This window comes from Elaeis guineensis, chromosome 2 (assembly GCF_000442705.2).
Source record: "Elaeis guineensis isolate ETL-2024a chromosome 2, EG11, whole genome shotgun sequence".
Taxonomy (NCBI): Eukaryota; Viridiplantae; Streptophyta; class Magnoliopsida; order Arecales; family Arecaceae; genus Elaeis; species Elaeis guineensis.
The window spans coordinates 78,392,205-78,416,895 of NC_025994.2; the positions used below are offsets into that span (position 1 = coordinate 78,392,205).

The following is a 24,691-nucleotide window of genomic DNA, read 5'->3' on the forward strand; positions in this document are numbered from 1 at the left end:
GGCTCCCTCCGATCGAGAGGGAGACTTCCCACTCCAATCCTTTTTGATTGTACCTGAGTCCAGGCAAAAACGGAGGAGGGCGGAAGGGTCAGGTCTGACTTCAGGCTTGGGCTCGGGTCGGACTCGAGCCGGGCCAAAGGTCTGTCCGAGCCCGGCCTGAATAATTTTGGGCCGAGATCGAAGCCCGGCCCGAAGCCGGTCCGAGCCCACTTCCAATCCTAAATAGAAAACTCCCACATCTCCTCCCCCACCCACGTGCCAAGCACATGAAATCCCATGGATTTTAAAGGTGGGTTATCACACCTAAGCTCTCTCTTCCTTTGCTCTCAGTCCCAACTAGTCCAGGAAGAAAATGGCGATGATATTGGATGCCTTCGTCTCTAAATTTGTAGACCTACTGGTCGAGTTGGCAAAGGAAGAGGTTGATATGCTCTTGGGTGTGCCTGGCAAGGTCGAAATGCTCCAGAACAAGCTCAGTATAATTAGCGAAGTTCTTGCCGATGCTGAGAGGAGGAGGATCAATGAGGGGGCCATCGATTACTGGCTCAAGGATCTCAAGCGTGTTATGTACAATGCCGATGACATTCTCGACCATTGTCGCATCGAGGCCGACAAGTGTAGTGAAGGTTCTTCATCCACTTGTTCGGTATGCTTCCCCTTTCCCCTTCTCTGTTGCTTCCCAAAGCCCCTAGTTGCTCATGAGATTGGCACAAAGATTAGAGAACTCAATCTAAAGATTGAGGAGATCTCTAGGAGGAGGTCTGAATTCAATTTCCAAATCAATTCCCCTAACAAGCAAGAAGTGACATCTCAAAAAAGTCGCAAAACATCACCTGTAGGTGAGATAGATATTGTAGGATCTGAAATTGAAGAGCACACTCAGAGATTGGTTGATTCCCTAATTAAGGATGACAGACGGAGAAACATTCTTGTTTTCGCAATTGTGGGTGCGGGGGGGATTGGTAAGACCACACTAGCTAAAAAGATAAATAATGACCAGAGGATTGAGGGGTCCTCAGTGAAGAAGTGGGTGTGTGTGTGTCGCAACACTTGGATGAAATAAATTTGCTGAAAGATATCTACGACGGCCCAAGGGTGATATTGCCAAGGATCAGAGTAAGTCCTCGCTTGAGCCCAAAGTCGAGAGCAGCCTTGCGGGTAAGAAGTTGTTTCTTGTTCTTGACGATGTTTGGACCGCAGAAGTTTGGTCTGACTTGTTATGTAACACGTTAAAAAGTCGTGCTACTGGTAATAGGATTCTCGTCACTACAAGAAATGAACAGATCACAATGCAGATGTTGGCAGTGGAAATCTGTCGCGTCAACAAACTGTCTTTAGAGGATAGTTGGTCATTGCTTTGCAAAAAGGTGGTCTTGACAGGAGAGGAGGGAGACATCCAGCATGTAAGGACATAGGAATGGAGATTGTTAAGAAATGTGAAGGCCATTAAAGCGGTTGCAGGGGTACTATGCATGAAGGAGAAGACCAGGCGAGCTTGGAATGGAGTTCTTGAAAGCACTTCATGGTCCACATCTGAGCTTCCCGAGGAGGTTATGGAACCTTATATTTGAGTTACAAAGACCTACCAAGCTATTTGAAGCAATGTTTTGTGTACTGCTCATTAGTTCCTGAGGACCATTTCATTGGCATGGATGAAAGTACTCGTCTTTGGATTGCTGAGGGATTTGTGAAAGCTGAAGGGAGTTTGACGATGGAAGAGACAGCAAAAGAGTACTACAGAGAGTTGATTATGCGAAATCTTCAGCAGGAAAATTTCCGGATGCATGACCTCTTCCACTGTCTGGCTCGGTTTATGGCACGAGATGAGAGCTTGGTTGTCATGAACATGCGCAAAGTAGGCGGCAGTAATGGGCTGATGAAGCTGCGCCGGATATGTGTGCCAAACTATAAAATTACAGACAATGAAATAACAGACAGAAATCCTTGACGTGCTTGTAAAACCTGACTCTCTGAGGACTCTATTGTGGCATTGGAGCCTGATATCTGAGACTCAGATGGATGTTGTTTTTGAAAAACTTTCTCATTTAAGAGTATTGGATATGTCTTTCTTGGAAATCCAAAGATTGCCAGATTCTTTGGGTAACCTCATACACCTGAGGTACCTAAATATCTCATATACCAACATAAGCGTGATTCCGAAAACCATAGGGAATCTTAGAAATCTACAAACACTAGATATCTCATTTATCAAGATACGCAGGCTACCGGAAAGCATAGGGAATCTCAGAAATCTATGGTTTTTGGAAATGCGGGACCGTCAGCACCTTTCTTGCCTTCCCAACAGTATCGTGAATTTACACAACCTAAGGAATCTCGATCTTGAAGGTACAGAGGTGGTTGGGATACCGGCAGGGCTAGGAAGGTTTCAAAATCTTCATCCTCTGAGGGAATTCAATGCACCAACCAACCGGGCAGAGGGATGGTGCACGATTGAAGAATTGAGATCCCTCTCCTGTCTCATGGATCTCTCAATCGCTAGATTGGAGTGTATATCCGGCAGCTCCGAGGTCAGAGCAGCCGAACTTAGAAACAAACCCAAGCTTAGTATACTCAAGCTACGTTGCTCGCAAGACCTGCAACCCAGCGAGGAGAAGATGAGGAGAATCGAGGAGGTGTTTGAAGAGCTCCACCCTCCACCTTGTTTAGAAGAACTACACATTCTTGATTACTTCGGCCGTGAGTTCTCAAAATGGATGATAGAGACATCTTCATCAACATCAATTCTTTTTCCAGATTTGAGACAGTTGGTTCTAAATGGTTGCAGGTACTGTGAGTGGCTTCCACCCTGCGGGCTGCTCCCTAATCTACAACATCTTGCCATCTGGGGTGCTACGTCGGTCATAGACGTTGGACCTGAATTTTCTGTTGGTACCAGTAGCACTAGTAGTGGCGGCGGCAGAATAGGAGCAGATACCTCCGAATATGTAAATTTTATAAATTATTATTAAAATTGGATATTATCGATGTTGAAGTTGTAAGGAATTACTTTTGACCTTGCATATTATTTAGGACTTGCTTTAAGGAGTGTGCGACCATCACGTATCCAAACCGATTGTTGGGTTCGGAGCTTTTAATCCTCTGATCAGATATCATGACATTCTATCTATTTATCTGTTCACCCACAATTCAAACCATAGTCAATCATGCGCGTCCTGTATCTCTGAGAAGAAAAAAAAAATAGAGGGATATGAGCTTTACAGTCCAGTAAAAATTTTCATATCACATTAATATAATAATATAATCTAAAAATAAGAATAATAATAAAATATGAAATCTAATGTTCAACATCCAGAATACTGCAAACATTTATAAATTATCTGTCTTGTCAAAGAGATGTATCATCATATGTTAACGGGTGAAACACTTTTGTTCAACAATTGTTTCATGTCTTATCTTTTATTTCTCTTTTCATAATTACATGATTTTTAACATTTTCTTTCTGACTTTGGACTAAGCAAGACATGCCTCAATTTTCATCCAATCAAATTTTTACTCATAAGCCTTTCAAGGCTGTCTCAGAATGAGCTCCTGGCTGGCTGTCCCACGTACGAAAGTCCGTGGGGGGCTGTCCCAGGCATAAACTCCTGGCGGGCTATCCCAGGCATTAGCTCCTGACCGGCTGATCCATATATAAGCCAATCGGGGCTGTCCCAGGCATAAGCTCCTGATGGGCTGTTTCACATAACAAGGCTAGTCCAAACCATATCTCTTTTTCATTAATTATTATATATTGATTTCACCAAATTAATTTCAATTTACACCGATCAAATTAGATATGTCATATCTCTATTATCATGCCATCAACCATTGATACATATATATATTGACATAACCGATACTCATGCTCAAAAATCATATAAGCAAATAATGGTGTCTCGGATATAGCAAATTCATCGATCTCAAATCCAATGATGCAAAACCAATGATGCAAGACTAACGGTAAAATAGCATATATAATGGTGATCATGTACAGAAATTCTTATCTTTACCGATGACTGATCCAAACACAGAAATTAATGTTCTTATTTGATTTATGAATTTCACAAATAAGATATTATCTCGACATCTTATGCAAACTATCTCTTCATGACTCTGATCAAATATAAAAATCATATATGGAGAAATTATGGATAAACAATTCTAATAACATAAATTCAGGACCTCTCTTAGGATTAGCCAAAATTGAGATTTGTCTAAATATCTAGACCCTCCATTGATCCACAAGACTTCTAGAGAGAGAAAATTCATGAAGAAAAAGAAAATTATAGAGAGAAAAAGTAAAGAGAGAAAATAGAGAGAGAAAATCTTTGTATCCTTCAAACGAGGCAATCATGATCGAGATTATTAGAGATTATATCAAGGTGACTCAATATGGATTAACTATGATCGATATTATAAATTTTGAATAAGGATCGAGCTGGGATCCAATCTACGGCACGAATTTTGAAGCAATCTCAGGCCATCATATTTTCATCTCAAGTTTTTCTTAGGATTCATGATGCAATCAAAGAGAGAAAATGACCCTAGAGAGAGAAAGTTCTAGAGAGAGAAAGTAAAGAGATAATCTATAGAGAGAAAGTGGAGAGAGAAAATAGAGAGAGGAGAGAGGAAAAAGAGAGAAAGGAGGGAGAGGAGAGAAAAAAATTCTCTCATTCTTTTTTTTTTCTATTTTTCTCTTTTTTTTTCTTTTTTTTCTTTTCTTCTTCTTCTTTCTTTCTTTTTCTTTTCTTCTTTCTCTTCCCGACTGAACAGAGGATGGACCAAGGGGAACTCAGTGTCTTGGCTTCGGCGAGGGGCGGCGGCTTGGCCGGATGTCCGACAATGATGGTCGATAGCGGTGAAGCAAGGGATGGCCGACGGTAAGGTTCGGCTGGCAAGAAATCAAAAAAATTTAAAAAATAGGGTACCATCATTTTTCTTTTATTTTTCGATCATTAGCCGACCACCGACGGCTAATACCTTTCGAAAAGATAGATAAAAGGATGAGGATCCTATCTTAGGGGTGAGACGCTACAATCGACGGCGCCGGTGGCCGAAAAAAAAAGGAAGATGGCCCGGCCGAATAGGGGTTCACCCTTTTCATGGATTTTCTGACGATCTTGATGGCCGGTGAGGGTCTAAAGCCATGGAGAGAAAGGAAAGAGGTTGAGGAAGAAAAATTGGAGCCTTACTTGAGCTCCGATGGTATCTCTAACCTTCGATTTTCGATGAACACAAAAAGAGGAGCCCACAGCTTTCAATAGAGAAAAGAGGAGGAATCTAGCTCGAATATCGCCAGTGGAGGGTCTTGAGAGAGGGGGAGGCCTATTTATAGAGAGCCCTAGGGCCCCAGTGGTCCTAGGACTTCCATTCCGTTCGAAATTCATCGGAGTAGAAGACTCCTATCGCGAGTCTTCTTCCCATTCTTTTTTTTTTTGTATGGGTTTTGGGCTTTTAGATTTTTAGGCCTGGTCCAAGATTCAAATGGGCCGGGTGTCACATTCTCCTCCCCTTCAAATAATTTCGTCCTTAAAATTAAATTACATTATTTGAGATATATTCTTAAAAAAATATACATGCATCGTGTCATTCTTACGCTTTCGATAATATCTTACATATTATTTATTTCTCATGATCTTGTTATAACAAAATTATTTGAAATCTCAAACTCATCTCTTCTTATTGACTTTTTTTTTTTGAAGAACAGTAACATTTTGGACTTGTATTAACATACCATAGTTATTTGTCCAACACATTCTACTCGAAATTCATAATTATCTCAGATTGTCTAAAAAAATAAACAAAGGCCGAACATCGGGCACTCTTCATAATCATCAATTTCTTTCTTCTTTTGACCTTTCAATAAATTTTATATGTAGACTTTCATCTCAAAAAAATCTTCACCTTCTATGTCAGTTTCAATAACAATATTAAATTTAAAAAAAATATGAGATCTATGTCAAGACATTCTAGGTTTGAACTAATAATAGGACTATCAAGTTATTAACACTATACTTGAGATATTTAGGATTTTTTGACATTATCTGCAATGAAATAACCTACTAGCAAAAATTATCCGGCTATGATCAGATTAGGTCAAAATCTGTAGCATCCTATCATTATCAATAAAATCTTTCCTTATTTACAACTACTGTATTCCATCATAATATCTTTTGAATCAAAAAATTAATATTTTTAATCAATTTAATCAACCATATTTTTACTACGCACTCTGATCTTAATTTATCAAATTATATAGATTTATCAAAAGATAAGAATATCCTTGTATATTAGATCAATCAAAGATAGATCTAATTTTTAAATTTCATATAAAACTTAAGACAAAATTTTAAGTTTCTTTGTCATTACTATCTTTTAGGCATAACATAATAAAATTAAATCTTCATCTACTTTCTACGTTTGAACTTATTACATAAGCTTCACCACTCCTTAAGAATCTAATATATCTAAAATTAATTTGAGTTAACCTTCGATTTACCTTATAATTATTTAGACAACTTCCAAACTAACTTTTTTTTGCAAAAGAATTAACTCCAACTTGAACAAACTACAAGAACTCAAGTCAACATCTTTGTAAGTAGAATCAACTTAGTTATTTCTTGTAAAGCTCCCTTCATCACAACTTTTAGCATCAATAGATAAATCCATACAAAATCTTGTCCCTTATATAGGTTATTCAAAATTTAACAATAATAAGATACCTTAAATCAGCTTAAAAATTCAAAGTTCGACTTGAATAATTAATACACTCACTATCTTCAACAATCACAAAAAAAATTAAGGAATCCAATCCAAAGATGGTAATATAAATTATTAAAAATTTTCTCATAATATGTATATCATATTCTAACAAATTAATTCTTCATATTTAATTTAACAATAATATCAAAATATCCTAGATCCACTTAGAAAAGCATACTTTTGCCTTGAAATTTAAATACAACTTGAAAGATCAAGAAATCAAATCCAAATATGATATTTTGAATAATCAAAGATTTCACTAAGATGTGTATCTCATATTCTTATAATAAAATTCAAGTATATTTTTCATCAAAAATTAAATTTGATATATGACCTCTTATAGGTTCAATGCTCAAAAATATTTCTCTCTCATATGATATTATTTCTTCTTAGGCCACATCTTAACTAACTTCCTTCTGATAAGTCCAAAATTTGTAATGCTCAGATAATTAACATCAAAATCATAAAAGTTATTATAATCTCCATCCGTATAAGTTTAGCATTCTAAAATTATAGAGTATACCTAACATAACATATCAATACCTCCCACTTCATTTCAGGATCAATACTTCTCATACATAGGTCAACCTTATTAATTGAAATTCAAAATATAACTCATCAATTCTATTATAGATATCATATATCACTTATGCAAAAATTTTATCATAGTATTTATTGATTCGAAATCTAATTATCGAATCCTTTCTTTAATATCTATCATGTTCCTCATAATCATAACCTAAGTTCAAAGATCACTAAAATCATAATTTTGAATAATTATAACCTTAAGATCAAATACCATTTAAATTATATTCTCTAGTGATCATAACCTAAACTCTAACATCATTCTATCACATCCTTAATGATCATAACCTTAAAATCTGATATTATCTATCATACTCTATTGATTATAATCTTAGAGTTATGATATCACTTATGTCACAATCCTTAGTGACTTTAAATTTGAGCTCTAATACTGTTCTGTCATATTCTAATCACTTATATCATAGTCTCCAAATGATCATAATCTAAGCTATGATATCACTCTGTCATATCCTATTGATCATACATAAAATTTTGATATTACTTCATAATCTCTAATGATCTTAAACCTAAGCTCTGATACCATTCTGTCACGTCCCGAACCCAACAGTCAGTTCGGATACGTGATGGATGCACACTCCTTAGAGCAAGCCCTAAAGAATATGCAAGGCCAAAAGTAATTCCTTACAACCTCAACATCCATAATATATAATTTCAATAATAACTTATAAAACTTGCATAATTACAATTGAAATTATTTCAATCCTCTGATCAGATATTATGACATTCTATCTATTTATCTGCTCACCCCCAATCCAAACCATAGCCAATCATGAGCGTCATGTATCTCTGAGAAGAAAAAGAAAAATAGAGGGATGTGAGCTTTACAGCTCAGTAAGAATTTTCATATCACACTAATATAATAATATAATCTAAAAATAAGAATAACAATAAAATATAAAATCTCATGTTCAACATTCAGAATATTGTAAACATCCAAAAATTATCTGTCTTATCAAATAGATGCATCATCATATATTAATGGGTGAAATACTTTTGTTCAATAATTATTTCATGTCTTATCTTTCATTTCTCTTTTCATAATCACATGATTTTTAACTTTTTCTTTCTGACTTTGGACTAACTAAGACTATGCCTCAATTTTCATCCGATCAAATTTTCACTCATAAGCCTTTCAAGGCTGTCTCGGAATGAGCTCTTGGCCGACTGTCCCAGGTACGAAAGTCTGTGGAGGGCTGTCCCAGACATAAGCTCCTGACGGACTATCCCAAGCATGAGCTCCTGACCAACAGATCCATATATAAACCAGTGGGGGCTGTCCCAGATATTAGCTCCTAGCGGGCTGTCCCAGGCATAAACTCCTGGCAGGCTGTTCCACATGACAAGGCTAGTCCAAACCATATATTTTTTTATTTAATTATTATATGTTGATTTCATCAAATCAATTCTGATTTACACTATGATCAAATTAGATATGTCATATCTATATAATCATGCCATCAACCATTGATACATATATATATATATTGACATAGCCCATACTCATGCTCAAAAATTATATAAACAAATAACGGTGTCTCGGATATAGCAAATTCATCGATCTCAAATTCAACGATGCAAAACCAATGATGCAAGACTAACGATAAAATAGCATATATAATGGTGATCATATACAGGAATTCTTATCTTTACCGATGACTGATCCAAATACAGAAATTAATATTCTTCTTTGATTTATAAATTTCGCAAATAAGATATTCCACTCGATATCTTATACAGATTATCTTTTCATAACCCTGATCAAATATAAAAATTATATATGGAGAAATTACGGATAAATGATTCTAATAATATAAATCCAGGACCTCTCCTAGGATTAGTCAAAATTGAGATTTGTCTAAATATCTGGACCATCCATTGGTCCACAAGACTTCTAAAAAGAGAAAATTCATAAAAAAAAAAAATTTAGAGAGTGAAAGTAGAGAGAGAAAATTTTTGTATCTTTCAGATGAGGCAATCATGATCGAGATTATCAGAGATCATATCAAGGTGACTCAATATGGATTAACTATGATCAATGTTATAAATTTTGAATAAGGACCAAGTTGGAATCCAATCTACTGCATGAATTTCGGAGCAATCTCAGTTCATCATATTTTCATCTCAAGTTTATCCTAGGGTCTGTGATGCAATCAAAGAGAGAGAATAATCCTAGAGAAAGAAAATTTTAGAGAGAGAAAGTAAAGAGAGAATCTATAGAGAGAAAGTAGAGAGAGAAGGTAGAGAGAGGAGAGAGGAAAAAGAGAGAAAGGAGGGAGAGGAGAGAGAGAAAATTCTCTCATTCTTTTTTTTTCTATTTTTTTTTATTTTTCTTTTCTTTTTCTTCTTCTTTCTTTCTTTTTCTTTTCTTCTTTCTCTTTCCGACCGGACAGAGGATGGACCAAAGGAAACTTGGTGTCTTGGCTCTAGCGAGGGGCGGTGGCTTGGCCGGATGTCTGGCAGTGACGGTCGATGGTGGTGAAGCAAGGGATGGCCGGCGGCAAGGTTCAGCTGGCAAGAAATCAAGAAAAATCGAAAAAATAGGGTGCCGCCGTTTTTCTTTTATTTTTTGATTATTGCTCGGTCATCGGTGGCCAATTCTTTTAGGGAAGAAAGATAAAGGGATGAGGGTCCTATTCTAGGGGTGAGATACTGCAACCGGCGGCGTCGGTGGCCGAAAAAGAAAGGAAGGTGGTCCGGCCGAACAGGGGTTCACCCTTTTCATGAATTTTCTGGTGATCTCGATGGTCGGTGTTGGTCTAAAGCCATGGGGAGAAAGGAAAGAGGGTGAGGAAGAAAAATTGGAGTCTTACCTGAGCTCCGGTGGCATCTCCAACCTCCGATTTTCGATGAATACAAAAAGAGGAGGCCGCGGCTTCCAATGGAGAAAAGAAGAGCAATCTAGCTCGAATATCACCGGTGGAAGGTCTTGAGGGAGGGGAAGGCCTGTTTATAGAGAGCCCTAGAGTCCCGATGGTTCTAGGACTTTCATTTTGTTCGAAATTCATTGGAGAAGAAGACTCCTATCGAAAATCTTCTTCCCATTTTATTTTATTTTTTTATATGAATTTTTGATTTTTAGATTTTTAGGCCTGATCTAAGATCCAAACGGCCGGGTGTCACAGGGACACCGATGTTTTGTTGTATGCCTAATTGGCAGGAATGGCATTGGGATAAAGGAACACAAGCAATGCCATGTCTGAACTACCTGTGGCTTGATGACTGCCCCAAGTTGATGCCTCTTCCCGAGGGTCTCCTGCTCCATGCAACCTCTCTGACAAAATTGGAGATCAGCTTTGCCACCAGCCTAACAACAATTGAGAACCTCCTTTCACTCAAAGAATTGATTGGATCCGTGGCTCTCAACCTGGAGAAAGTTTCAGACCTCCCTGCGCTCACAATTCTCCAGGTTGCATACTGCCCGGAATTGCGAGTGGTGTAGAATCTTCAATCTTTGAAAAGAATGAAACTGATCAATAACGACATGAAATCGCACCCATTATACTTGCCGAAAGGAGTGCAAAGAGGTATAAAGAAAAAGAAAAGAGTAGAGATAGCGCATCTAGAGAAGCTAGAGATCATGTGCAGCGAGGAACTGGCAAGACATGTTTGCCATGGGGCCAGACCAGTGGCCAAAAATCCAAGACATCCAGCAGGTGCATGTATGGACATAGGATAGACCTGTGCTTGTCTATAACAAGTCCCCCTTCAGCTTCACTGCAGAGTTCAAGGACACCACCAGCAGCAGTTTCGGGATGCCGTCAAGTAGCAGTGGCATTAATCTCTGATCCGTGCCTCCTCCACACTCCCTGTCAACCATGGTTACAGTTCTTTTCACGTATATAGCATACCTTGGCCTGTCTTCATTCTCTCTCTCCTTACTTTCTTTCCTTCCGAGAAACAGCTTATGGGATCTTTACATTGCAATAGCAGCCAGCTAAACCCTTTTTCCAATTCTTTGTTCCCACATGAAGTATTCCTTGATACGTATTTTAAAATTTATTTTATTGATTCCAATAATGGAGAAAGTTTGTTAGAATTATTTTTTTTGTTAAGCGGAGCATGTAAATGAACTAGAAGAAAAGGTACTCTAAGCTTCTTTTTAGCCAATGGACTTAGCAGTTGGATCTTTAATTTTCTTCTGGCATAACATGATCTGCTCCTGTGGATTTGGTTTCCGAGGAATAACTGGATTTTCAAAAGGTCTTCTTCATGTTTATCTCAAATTCTGTTTGATATTAGATTTTTTTTGAAACGAATGGAGTTCAGTTTCTAGTGCTAAATATGTATCTGGTCTAGATCAATTTTGAAGGCCACGCTTTACTTAGACAGTTTTAGAAGGCAATGTTTTTATTAGACAATTTTTGGTGCTTACAGTCGCATTCAGTTCCTATCTCATGAAATAAATTATAGGAAACCCTTGTTTCTCTTAAAAGGAAGAATATTGATATAATAGTATTTCAAATAGACTAAATATATTTCTGTTGCATTAAATGAACATAGGGAAAAATACAATTTTTCAGGGTGTTAATATTATTCATCCTTAGCCTTCACAAATTGAAGGAAAATTAAGGTTAGATTATTTATCATCAATATTCATCCTCCTTGCCAAATTTATGATAATGTCTATATTTATGTGGTTGCAGAGAAAAATTAGAAATTCGTTATTGAAGATGAAACCACAATTTATTGACCTAAGATGACATTCTTGTGTGGGAGATTAAGTTATATTTTATATGGCTCTAGGTCCTGAAGATGGAAACTTAATGTAGCATGCCACAGATCTTATAATTAATCCTAAGTTTACGTATCAGATTTTGCAGGTTCACCAGCAAGAACAGTGGGATGGTGTGATCCTGGGTTCATACATACAAGTTTGTTAAAGGACTTGTGGCAAATATAAGGTATCTAATTTATTCTACTTTTTGTTTTGATGTATTGATAGCTCATCTATAGTTCAGCTCATACTGCAAGTTCCGCAAGATGATTCCATATTCATTGTCATTTTATTGGACTTTGAAAATTGACGATTGCTTCTATGAGAAGTCTTATGTGTCATAATATTCTGATACAACCATGTCATAGCCACGCCGGGATGCAGACTGGCTTGGGCCTATATTTTTTAATGGTTCATACAATTGCACTCAGTCATACAGTTTCAACACATCTCCTTGCCCTGGACAAGACTCTTTGCAGCGTGTTGTCATCCTTGGTGATATGGAAAGGTAAGAAATTTTCTTTTAGCTTCTCTCCAGGATTGCACCCAACATATCATCATGCCTATTCTGTATCCTATTATTCTTATCATTTTTTCGATACCTATCTTGTTTCTCAGTATGTTAAACATTTCATGTTTTATGAGCCCATTTCATTCTTTTCTTGAATAAAGTGTATGATACTGCATATTCTCAAAATATGAAATTTTTAGACAATGCTTAGAATGAGTTTCAAAACCAAAGAAAAAGTCATTTAGACGAAGACATGGTAAGAGTAAAATGCACAAAAATAATTGAATTTGAATCCTCTATGTGATTTGTTTTAGAGTTAGATTTCTCTAGAAGAGACCACTAGATACTTGGTGAAGAATTTTCATGGACCTAGTCAACTACATTTTGGCATGTGAAACTTTCATGGATCACTATCATAGGAATTGAAAGTATGCTAGAAGGTGAGAATGATTAAGTGGCAGTCAGCCAGAGAGAGTGATGAAACCTAGGACTATAGTGGCTGCATTCATGGACATGTTTTGACGTGGTATGAACCTAAATGATAGGACTAGGAAGAGTGGAACTAAAGCACATATACATTAATTACTTGGCCACTGAGTGGCTCGGGTGTGGTCAGTAAAAAGGCAGAAACTGATACTCTTGTCATCGTAGGTGGTATAGAAGTTTTACAGGGAGAGGGAAGAGCATGATAGGAATGATGCACTATGCTGATCACAAATTTGAAAAACTAGTTCCTGAAAGCATGATAACCATTGAAAAGACAAAACAGTTTAACATCAAAAACTGATCAAAAAAGTTAATTAGAAGTACATTGGAGAAAATATGCTACATATTATAATGGTTTGGGAATCATGATGGAAAACTATTTTAAGGGGAAACGAATCCAATTAGAAAAGCATGAGGTGAAGGGACAAGACAACATGTTCATGGAAAAATTAGAAAAGGTGCAACAAACAGCCAGAAGGATAGGAGTGGAAGGTATTAAAGAGTGGGACTTGGTATTAAGATCAAGTGGCATAAAGTAGCTGGCACGGAATGTATGCTACTTGTACAAATGCCTCCTCTCTTGTCAAGAGTAGAACCATCCACCAAGAGCCATTATTTCCATAACATATATGGCCATAGCTGTTCGGCCCCCACTTATTAGTCTTTTTTTCCAATATAAAACAAGTCGCATATCCACCCAATTGCATCTTTTTTATATAAATGAATTACAGATGCCCATCAATGCCATCCACCGCTTCTCTCTTGATGATTTCAGCACCATCTACTAAAACTATTGTTGTTCATCATCATCACTATCTTCCACTTCCCACCCAGTGGATCTTCCACGTTTTGGATCTGCCTTATCACATTTATCAAAGCATATGTGCACTTCTAATTCTATAACCTTCTCCTTTCTGCAACCACTTGCATGGTGCATAGTTGCCTGATGCCAACAAACATTGCTGGAAAACTTATTCCATGTAATGGGGTCAAAAAAATTTTATCTGGACCATGTTATCAATGCTATGTTTTTTATTACTATAAGGCTTTTTTTTTTTTTGTTTTTGCTTTCAAAAAAAAAGTTTTTTTGTTTTTTGAATTGTTATCGGAATCACATACCAGTACACTCCTAGAGTGATTTTTTAATCAATAATAAGTTGACAATTCTCTAATATAATCACATGGCCAGGTAAAAGGAATCAAGTTCTTTACTCGTTGAAATACTAGTGAAAAATGGAAATTGTTCTAACATGTCCTCACAAATGTTCTTTCTGGATGCTATTTCAGGCAGAAGCTGATGGTTCAAATGAATACAACAAGTTGATCTGCCAGGCTCCCTCAATGCTACTTACCAGCTAATCAAGGACCTGAATAACATAGATATGGTTCTCATATTGGAGATATATGCTGTGCAAATGGATACATATCACGGTGGGATCAGTATGCATAACAAATCGAAACCATTGCTTCAGCTGTGGCTTATATGGTTGGAAGGTTAGTCTCATAAGTCCACCATTCCATATCATACTTTAGAACATCATTCTGTTATTAGCATAGCAAATAACATTTGAGTATGTTTTCCTTTCAGTGGTAATCATGAGCATGATTAATTGGCCTGGAACAGGATCCTTCTATGGCAATGAGGATTCAGGTGGAGAATGCGGCGTATTAGCTGAAACCATGTTTATGTTCCTGCAGAGAACAGGGCGAAATTCTGGTATATGACTCGAGTATGAAGCTCTGCTGAATTTATTTTGTCCTAGTATCCTCTCTGAAAAGACATAGCATATGCTATTATAAGTTCCATGATTTTAGTTGTTTAATGTAATGCCGTTAGATCGCTTAATTCAATTGGTGAAGTCTCTTCTGGATCAAAGAGCCAATCATTTAGCTTGTTTCATTGATTAATGCCTTTTCGTCTCTTGTTGTATCTATCGACAAGAGATTCACTGAAAACGTTGAAATATGCAAAGTTTCTTGAGTTGAATCAAGAAATGACTGCCATATAAGTTGTTAATATAGCTGGTTTTTTTATTATCTTATGCATCATTGTTTTGCATGAACATAATACAGAAACATCTAAGTGCTCCAGTTGCATTCGATCCATTAGGCATCTCCTTTGAATAACAATTGTTTGAGAATTTCTCTGTGCAAAATCTTGTACGGAGAAAGAGTTCTCTTCAGCATTATAGGACTCTAAATTCCATATTTTTCTTCTGGTTTTTGATTTGTAAATGCCTTACAGATCAAGGACATGGTATCGACTGCTTGTCTTTTTGTTGCATTGCTATTATAAGTACAATGAAGCTGGCGTAACTTCTACCCTAGGAATGCCCTCTAGTTATGTTATTGAAATATTTAAAATTCTGATATCATGATACCCACCTGCATTGCCACATCTTGTTTCTGTAGCCAAATAATTCATCTTAAAGTTTGTTGTTATTATTGTAATCATCAGGTAGTTGACAGATTATGGTATGTTTCGCTTCTATATAGCTGAAACTGAGCATGACTAGAGACCAGGGACTGAGCAATATAAATTCATCTAGCACTGCCTACCATCAGTTGATAGACAAAAGCAGCTATGATTGATCTTCCTTTCTCATTGGGTTGTTGGTTATTCCTCTGGAGCATACTATGGTCTGGAAGGATCCTTTGAGGAGCCAATGGGAAGAGATAGCCTTCAAGGGCTTTGGCAGAAGTATACGGTTGACATTGCCTTCTGTGTTCATGTCCACAACTGTGAAAGAACATGTCCAATTTACGAGGTAAATATGTTATTGGCAATTGGGTCCCAATACCAGCCATGTAAGCATGAATAGAAATCCTTCTCTCCGGGATTGGCTACTTCAAACTATATACTAATCACATTGAACTGTTTAGAATTTAACTGTTTCATTCCATTTTATTCCTTCACTGAGAAGCTGATGGTTTCATAGATTTAATTTGTTCCCTACTTTTCTTGTCTTTTTCCTTTCATCTTTTTATTTCATTATCTGTATCCATATATCTTACTTTGGTTGCAGACTTGCATTGGCAGTGCATCACACCATTACCGTGGTCCAATTTTGCAGAAACCACCCATGTAGTTGTTGGCAGTGGAGGTGCCAACCTATCCACTTTCTCCCAGCTTCGAACACTATGGAGTTACTTTCAAGAATTTGGATTTGTGAAACTCACTGCTTTCAACAATTCTTCACTGTTGTTTGAGTACAAGAAAAGCAGCGATGCTAGGGTCTATGATCACCTCACGATCTGACATCTTAGTTTGTGCTGTTGACAGTTGCTCGAGGACTACATTGGCTACTTGAGCCTGCCTATGAAATGTATTAGTAAATGTATCCCTTAGAAGGGAGGGTTGTGATGTGATGACAAGATCCTGCTTAAGGATGATATGCTATGTCAATGCTAGCAAAACTGCTAATGGATCATATACTTCTAGTGCTAAAATGTGTTAAATTTCCACCAAGTTCTTCGTCTATTTGACTTGTCAACATAAGTTGCGTCTTCTAGTAACGTACTAATGTCTATGTCAAGGTAATGTTCATCCCAGGGAACAACACAAACTTAGGCCCAGTGGGATAGGATTGCAAGATGTATGAATTCATAAATGTATTGGTAGCTCTTAGGTTCTTCTTAGAGAAGTCATCTTGCTTTTTTTCTTCTGAGAAATTCATTTGATGTAAGGTGGGTTCTCTTTCTTTTTTTCTTCTTTTTTTTTTTCTTCTTGCCGGTGTCTCTTTTTATTCAGTAAGTGAATAGAGATCTAAACCAAGTGTGCCATATTAATATAAAAAAAAGAAGAGGATAAATGAACATAACAACTAGTGCTAAGCATATGTAATGTGATATCCAGTCCATTAAGCCGCATGATTCTTAGGGCACGGAAACAAAAAAAAAAAATTAAGATAAAAACTCCCGAACGGAGTCTTCTTCGCCACCAAGTACGGCATGGAAACAGACTCCTAGGGTTGCCAAAACTCTAGGAAGTCCTCTATAAATCCCCTTTTCCCCCCTCTAAGGATTCCACGACAAGCACCAACCCTCTTGCTCTCTTCTTCCTTGTTTTTTTCTTTTCTTATTTTTGCGGATCTTCCAAGACCCATGTCCACCAAAAATCGAAGTTGAGGGCTCATCAGAACCAAGGTATGGACTCGGCCTCACCTCCCCTCTCTCTTACCCTCCTCCCCACGACCTTAGACAGCTCCATCAATGGATCAGCTAACTTCAGTCTTCCTAAGCACTAGGTCTCCAGATTGGAAATTCTTCTCCTTCATACAATAGTTATAGTAGCACATGACGCGCTGTCAATACACCGCCATCCAAACTCATACCTTTTTCCTAACTTCCTCCAGAAGATCCAAGCTCGCACGCAAATCTTCTGAATTCCTCTATACGTCGAAGGTTTCTATCCGATACGAGGGTAGGTCCATCTCCATAGGGATGACTGATCGCTGCTATAGACAGTCAAAAATAAACCTAATTCACTACTATGTAGATAGTATGAGTCAAGATCGTATCTACAGAGATCGTGTTAGTGATGGTTGAGTCATTTAATTTTAACTTAGAAAGCAGCATGAATGCTGATTAAAAGACTACTTAAATTAATAAAAAAATAAGTAAATAAATAGAATTAATTAAAGATTAGATGCAAGTATGAAAATGGATTCTTAGAATCTCAACTATTTTCTTGTTAGACAGCTGGTACTCTTCTTAACATACCTTGGATTGGTATTTAATCAACAAAGATATAACCTATCTTAGAGAGCACAGTCCGTATCTTTAGATCACGGCCCATCTCTTAAAAGTTATAGATTAGTCAAAATTATTTAGATATATAAACCAATAAATCTATGATCGATTTTTGAGCATAGTCTATCTCACTGAGTACGGATCGTATCCTTAGATCATGATTCATCTCTACATAGTCATAGGCTATTCAAAGACTCGTATCATATGTAAAATAAATAAAAGACATAAATAAGAAGAAAGAAATCCAAGTCTTTTATTATATAATAAGAAAGAAATATAAAAGATGGAGAAATAAAAATACTGTCATTACAAATAATCCAGCAATTTTCTGAGATGTGGAGAACTAGCTGGCCATCGAGATATTCTTCACCATGATTTGCATCTTGGACTCTGGAGATTCTTTTTTTGAAACTTGGAGAAGACCTTCAGCAGCAAGAGGAAGAGATTTAGTGGAGAATAGGTTGAGAAAAATGGATTGGAAGAGGTTGGAAGGTGGAAGAGGATTTCTGAAATTTTTAGGCTGCAGTCTGTAGAGCTGCAAAGGAAGAAAGGTTTTGAGGACTTTTTGGAGGCTTTTGGATGTGAAATTTTTATGATTTATAGGAGACTGATGGAGGTTTGGAATGGCAAAGTTTAAGAAAAAAAGATTGTACCTATGATCAGCTAAAAATCTGAAAAGATAGGGTTATCATGAAGAAGGGCTGTGGCATGGAACCTAAGATTATGGGAAGGAAAGGGAGATGATCCCCACAAGGGGGGGCTAATGAAGAGATGGAGGAGCTAGGGCTTGTATTTATAGAGAGGAGAGTGGGGCTTTAGAGTTTGGAGACTCTAGGATTTCATGAGAAGAGAGATGGGAGCATGAATAAGAATCCTTAGATCTTCATATTGCTTCTCCTCAATTGATCAATAAGTCACATTCACATTAGATCTTTATGAAAAGTGATCTTTTAATTTGAGCCCTTGAGATTTAAGTCATGTTCATACTTGGTTCCCTGTATCTTCTAATCTGAGCTCTTGATTGGAGAGGTTGCTTCTTGATCCTTGATCTTCAAGTCATATTCACACTGGAATGAGAGCTGGTTGCCTAATTTACTCAAATCAAAGCCAAATTAAGTCCAATTTAAATTATATGAACTCAAACTCCCAATCACCTACAAACTAGACTAGAGAGTATCAAATTTTAATAAAATAATATTAATTATTATAATATTTAGTATCTTTAGTAATTTGATTTAAGTGTTCATCACATCTCCCAATTTGAACTTTGTTCATCCTCGAGTAAAGAAAGAATTTAGTGCTAGATTCTTTTTTAGCTTAAAGTTTCAAGTTTTATCGAGCAATTTTTTTTTCAAAGCATCATTGATGTTCAGTAAAGTGAGAGTGAGGAATGTCATTGGGGTATTAGTACTTAACCAATATAAGAATTAAGTGAAGAACATTAAACTTTTTCTGAATTTTTTCTAAATTGCTCTTACTTTTATCTCTAAATCATTTATCTTTACATGGACGAGCATATTGTTACTTTTATCTTTTATTTATTATAAAAATATCTTCATATTGTCCACTTTTTGATGCAAACCGCAATGCTTACTTAGACGAAGAGGCTCGGTTACTCGATGGAAGATCAATGTTTAGATTTTGCTCTTCTTTTTTTTTTTTTAAATATTGTACTGCTATTGGTGTTTTAATCCCTTAAGCTTTCTGTTTGACCCATGTAGCGAGTTTTCAGTCAATAACTTCTGAACCAGATGATTTTAGGGTACTAGATATAAAATATCTCTCGAACTTACTTGCTCGAATCAAATAGACTACGAGTTAAGACTAGCCTTACCACAGAGCTTCTTTGTCCTTCACATCTTTTGATGCAAGACTCAATACTTGCTTAGGCAAAGAGACCTGGTTACTCAGTAAGAAGTGCTTGAAAATTATTTTATTTTAAAAGTAATTTTTATTTTATGAAGAAATATATAGTTACTCTATGCTAATCTATAAGAGGTAAATTCTTTTTTAATGAGGGTAGGAAGAATTAGAAGTGCTCATAGAAAAAATCTTTTAGGGGTAGCTTCCTCTATTATATCTTTTAGAGGTGCAACCATATGATAGAATTGGATTGCTTTGATTATTTTTTTTAATTTATTTAAAAGAAAAAAGAGAGAAGAAAAAAAAAAAGAGAAGTTCTAAAGATGAGAATCCTAAGAGAGTCCTAGACCTAGAGACGATAGATGTGAAGAATTTAATTTAGGTTAGTTATTTTCAATTAGCAATCAAGTAGGCCAATCAATCCTAGTTAAAGATTATCCTAAATCTAGATAGCTCTTAACTACCAAGGTCACCTTTAAGCACTCCAAGTAAAAAACTAGCCATCCAACTGGCCAGATAAGCGTAAGGTTGGTAGAGGTCCCCCCGTTGTTTTTTTTAGACATCAATTAAATTGATCAGATAAGCAAATAGAATCAATTAATGAACCATCTTTCTTTGAGATGTAATCTCTGAATCACTTTTCTAGGCACTAGTTAATTGACTAACCCTAATCCAGTCCAACTCTTTAGGTTTCTTATCCTATTGAGCTCAAGAGTCCTTAGGGACCAACGTCTAATTGATTTTAAGTTAAAATTTAGGTCAATGCAAAATACAAGATGGTGGTTTGTGGGCTAAAAAAAGATGATCAAATCTCTACCTTATCTTATTTAATTAGGTTAAGTACCCTTAAAGTATTTTATGAAAATATGCAATGCAAAAAATAAGGATGTCCAATACAAGTAAGAAGCTTTTAAGGTTTAATTAGTTTCTTTATTTTAGTTAAGTATTATGTAGTGTCTTTATTTTCTTTTTATACTATGTTATCTTTAAGCAAGAAAGAATAAAAGGTAAGTTTTAAATTAAGTTAATTAGGTGTAAGAAGATCTAAAGAGCCTAACATAAAAAAGACTAAATTAAGTTAAGAATTTAAGACAACTATGTAATCTAAATAAAAGATAAGAAGTCTAATCTACTTAGAAAGCAGAAAATTATTAATTATATAAAGTAGTAAATTATTTTAAGTTATAAAAAGAAGTAAATCACTAAGCTATAGGACGTAAAAAATTTTTCTATACATGCAAATAAAGTAATCTAGCTAGAAAGCAAAAAATCTATGATATATAAAAAGCAATATAAGGCAAAAATTTTAAAAAGAGTAAATAAAAGATAATTAAGTAATTAAAATAAATTAACTAATAATTAAAGATAAATTACTAATCAATAAAATAAAGTATGAAAAGTAAGAGTGTAAAAAAAGAAAATAATCAACTAAGAATATAAAGTAGTAAAGCAAATGAGGCAGTCAAGCATATAAGGTAACTATGCAATAAAATAAACCAGTAAATAAAAAAAAAATTGATTTTTTTTTAATTTCCTTTTAGAGTCAAATACGACTATGCCATGATCCCTAGCAAAGATACAAAAATTTGATCACTGTCATAGGCAATCAAAAATAAACATAATTCGCTACTATGTAGATAGTGTAAGTCAGGATCGTATCCATTGGGATCGTGATAATTATGATTAAGTTATTTAATTTTAGAGTAGAAAGCAGTATGAATGATAATTAAGAGATTACTTAGATTAATAAGAAAATAAGTAAATAAAGAGAATTAATTAAAGGTTGGATGCAAGTATGAAAATGGATTCTCAAGATCTCAACTATTTTCTTGTTAAACAGCTGGTACTCTTCTTAATATACCTTGAATTGGTATCTAATCAATAAAGATATAACATATTTTAGAGAGCACGGTCTATATCCTTCGATCACGACATGACCTTTAAAGTTATAGACTAGTAAAAATTATTTAGATATATAAATTAATAAATTTATGATCGATTTTCGAGCATAGCCTATCTTGCTGAGCATGGATCGTATCCTTAGATCACGATCCATCTCTACGTAGTCATAGGCTATTCAAAGACTCGTATCATATATAAAATAAATAAAAGATATAAATAAGAAGAAAGAAAGCCAAATCTTTTATTGCATAATAAGAAGAAAATATAAAAGATGGAGAAATAAAAATACTGTCATTACAAATAGTCCAATGATTTCCTGAGACGTGGAGAACTGGCCGGCCATCGAGATATTCTTCATCATGATCTGCATCCTAGACTTTGGAGATTCTTTTTATAAAACTTAGAGAAGACCTTTAGCAGCAAGAAAAGAGATTTGGTGGAGAATAAGCTGAGGGAAGTGGGTTTAGAAGAGGTTGGAAGGTGGAAGAGGGTTGCTAAAATTTTTAGGCTGCAGTCTGCAGGGCTGCAAAGGAAGAAAGATTTTGAAAACTTTTTGAAAAATTTTGGATGTGATATTTTTATGATTTGTAGGGAACTGATGGAGGTTTGGGATGGTAAAGTTTGAGAGAAAAATATTATACTTGTGGCCGGCTAAAAATCTGAGAAGATAGGATTGGTGTGAAGAAGGACTATGGCATGGAACCAAAGGCTATGGGAAGGAGAGCGAGATGATCCCCACAAGGGGGCTGATGAAAAGATGGAGGGGTTAGGGCTTGTATTTATAGAGAAGAGAGTGGGGCTTTAAGGTTTGGAGACTCTAGGGTTTTATGAAAAAAGATATGGGAACATAAATAAGGACCCTTAAATCTTCATATTGCTTCTCCTTCATTGATTAATAAGTCGCGTTCACACTGGATCTTCATGAAAAGTGATCTTTTAATCTGAGCCCTTGAGATTTAAGTCGTGTTCACATTTGGTTCCATGTTTCTTCTAATCTGGGGCCCTTGATTGGAGAGATTGCTTTTTGACCCTTGATCTTTAAGTCGCGTTTCCACTGAAATGAGAACTGGTTGCCTAAATCACTCAAATCAAAATCAAATTGAGTCTAATTTGAATTGTATGAACTCAAACTCTCAATCACCTGCAAAGTAGACTAGAAAGCATCAAATTATAATAAAATAATATCAATTATTATAATATTTAGTATCTCTAGTGACTTGATTTAAGTATTCATCAATGATTGCCTCGGATCCAAAGGCAAGATTGAATGGTGTTTTGCTTGTCGAAAGTTGAGATAGTGCAGTAGGCTCAAAAAGTATCGTGCAATTCATCCACATAGAGTTTCTTTGCCTTATCCAACCAGATCTTCAGTCCTTAAAAGATGGTCAAGTTAGTCACTTCAACCTCTCTATTGGTTTGGGGGTGTCCGATGGAGATGAAACAATGGTCGATGTGGAGTTCTTGATTGAACTCACAAAAAAAAATATTATTGAACTATCAGTCATTATCGGTTATGATAATCTGAGGTAGACCAAAGCAATAGATACTGTTTCTTGAGGTGAAGTTGTGGGCATTCTTCTCAGTGATCTAGATGAGTGGTTCGACTTCAACCAACTTAGTGAAATAGTTGATTGTCACTATGAGAAACTTTCTCTATCCGATGGCCTGTGAGAATGGACCGAGGATATCCATCCCTCACTGAGTGAATGGCCAAAGAGAGCCAATTGAAAATAGGTGAGCCACTGGCAGATACTAAATGCTTGAGTGTCGCTAGCACCAAATGCAACACTTTACGAACTCGATAGCATCTTCATGGCTGCTCGATCAGTAGTGCCCCTACCATAGGATCTTGTAGGCTAAGGTCTTTACCCTTCAATAGTTGCCACAGATGCCCTTATGGACCTCTCGCAAGGCGTATTCTGCCTTGGAAGGTTGGAGGCACCAAAGGAGGGGCATAGAGTAGGATCACGTATAGAGTCTTCTCTTAGACATTACGTACTGTACGCACTTAACTTGGATCTTCTAGGCTTCAAGTTAGTCTTCTGACAGTGACCACTTTTGTAGGTACCGGATCAGTGGGTCCATCCAACTGGGCTCATAGTCCATCTACATTACTTGGGTCAGCTCATCCTCGATGTAGGCTTTTCGAGGTTCTCCAAATAGGCTGGCTTTCGGATGTCAGTGTACTTCGAAGTTGTCAATTTTGATAGCAGATCTGTCCGAATATTTTCCATCCTAGGTATCTACAAAATCTTAAATTTGTCAAAGGAGGGGACGATTTCCTGCATCTTTTGTAGGTATTTCTCCATGAAGGGTGTCTTAGCCTCATATTCTCCACGAACTTGGCCAACCACCAATTAGAAATCATTGAAGGTTTGGAGGTGCGGGACCTTGAGCTCTTGAGGGAGTCTCAATCCAACCAAGAGCACTTCATGCTCTACCTTATTGTTTGAGGTTTTAAAGTTGAAACAGAGAGCTTGCTCCATCACAATGATGTCATTGTGTCGGGATTGTAAGGATTAACCTAGCCCTGGTGCCTCTGATGTTGGATGACCCGTCAATGTGCAGCAGCCATAGGACTGCAAGCACTGAGGTAGGGGGTTTTGATGGAGACTTGATTTCTTAGAAAAATATACACTCTATGAGGAAATCGGTCAGAGCTTAGGCCTTAATGGATGGTTGGAGTCGATAATGAATATCAAACTCTCTGAATTCCTCAAGCCACTTAGTCAATCTTTCTGAGACATTAAGCTCTTGCAAGACTTGCCTCAAGAGTTGATGATCAGCATGATAATGGAGTGTGCTTGAAAGTAGGATTAGAGGCTTCATGCCAATATTACCAAGGCAGAGACAATCTTCTCCACCTTTGGGTACATGGTCTCTGCATTCCTCAGCATCTTGCTTATGTAGTAAACAGGCTTCTGTACTCCCTCCTCCTGGATGAGGACCGAGCTGACGACCAAGGAGGAAGTGATGAGGTATAGGTACAACATCTCTCCGATAAAAGATTTGATCAATAGTGGCACCGAGGTGAGGTACTCTTGATGCTGATCGAAGGTAGCTTGATACTCCATCATCTACTAAAAGTCCTTGGT

The 24,691-nt window shown here is 36.5% G+C and overlaps 2 pseudogenes; both read left to right on the forward strand.

Annotated features, from left to right (window-relative positions):
* Nucleotides 1–352: 352 nt before the first annotated feature.
* LOC140850900 (putative disease resistance protein RGA1) lies at nt 353–11,153 on the forward strand (annotated as a pseudogene).
* Nucleotides 11,154–14,312: 3,159 nt separating this feature from the next.
* Nucleotides 14,313–16,510, forward strand: LOC105058363 (probable inactive purple acid phosphatase 27; annotated as a pseudogene).
* Nucleotides 16,511–24,691: the final 8,181 nt, after the last annotated feature.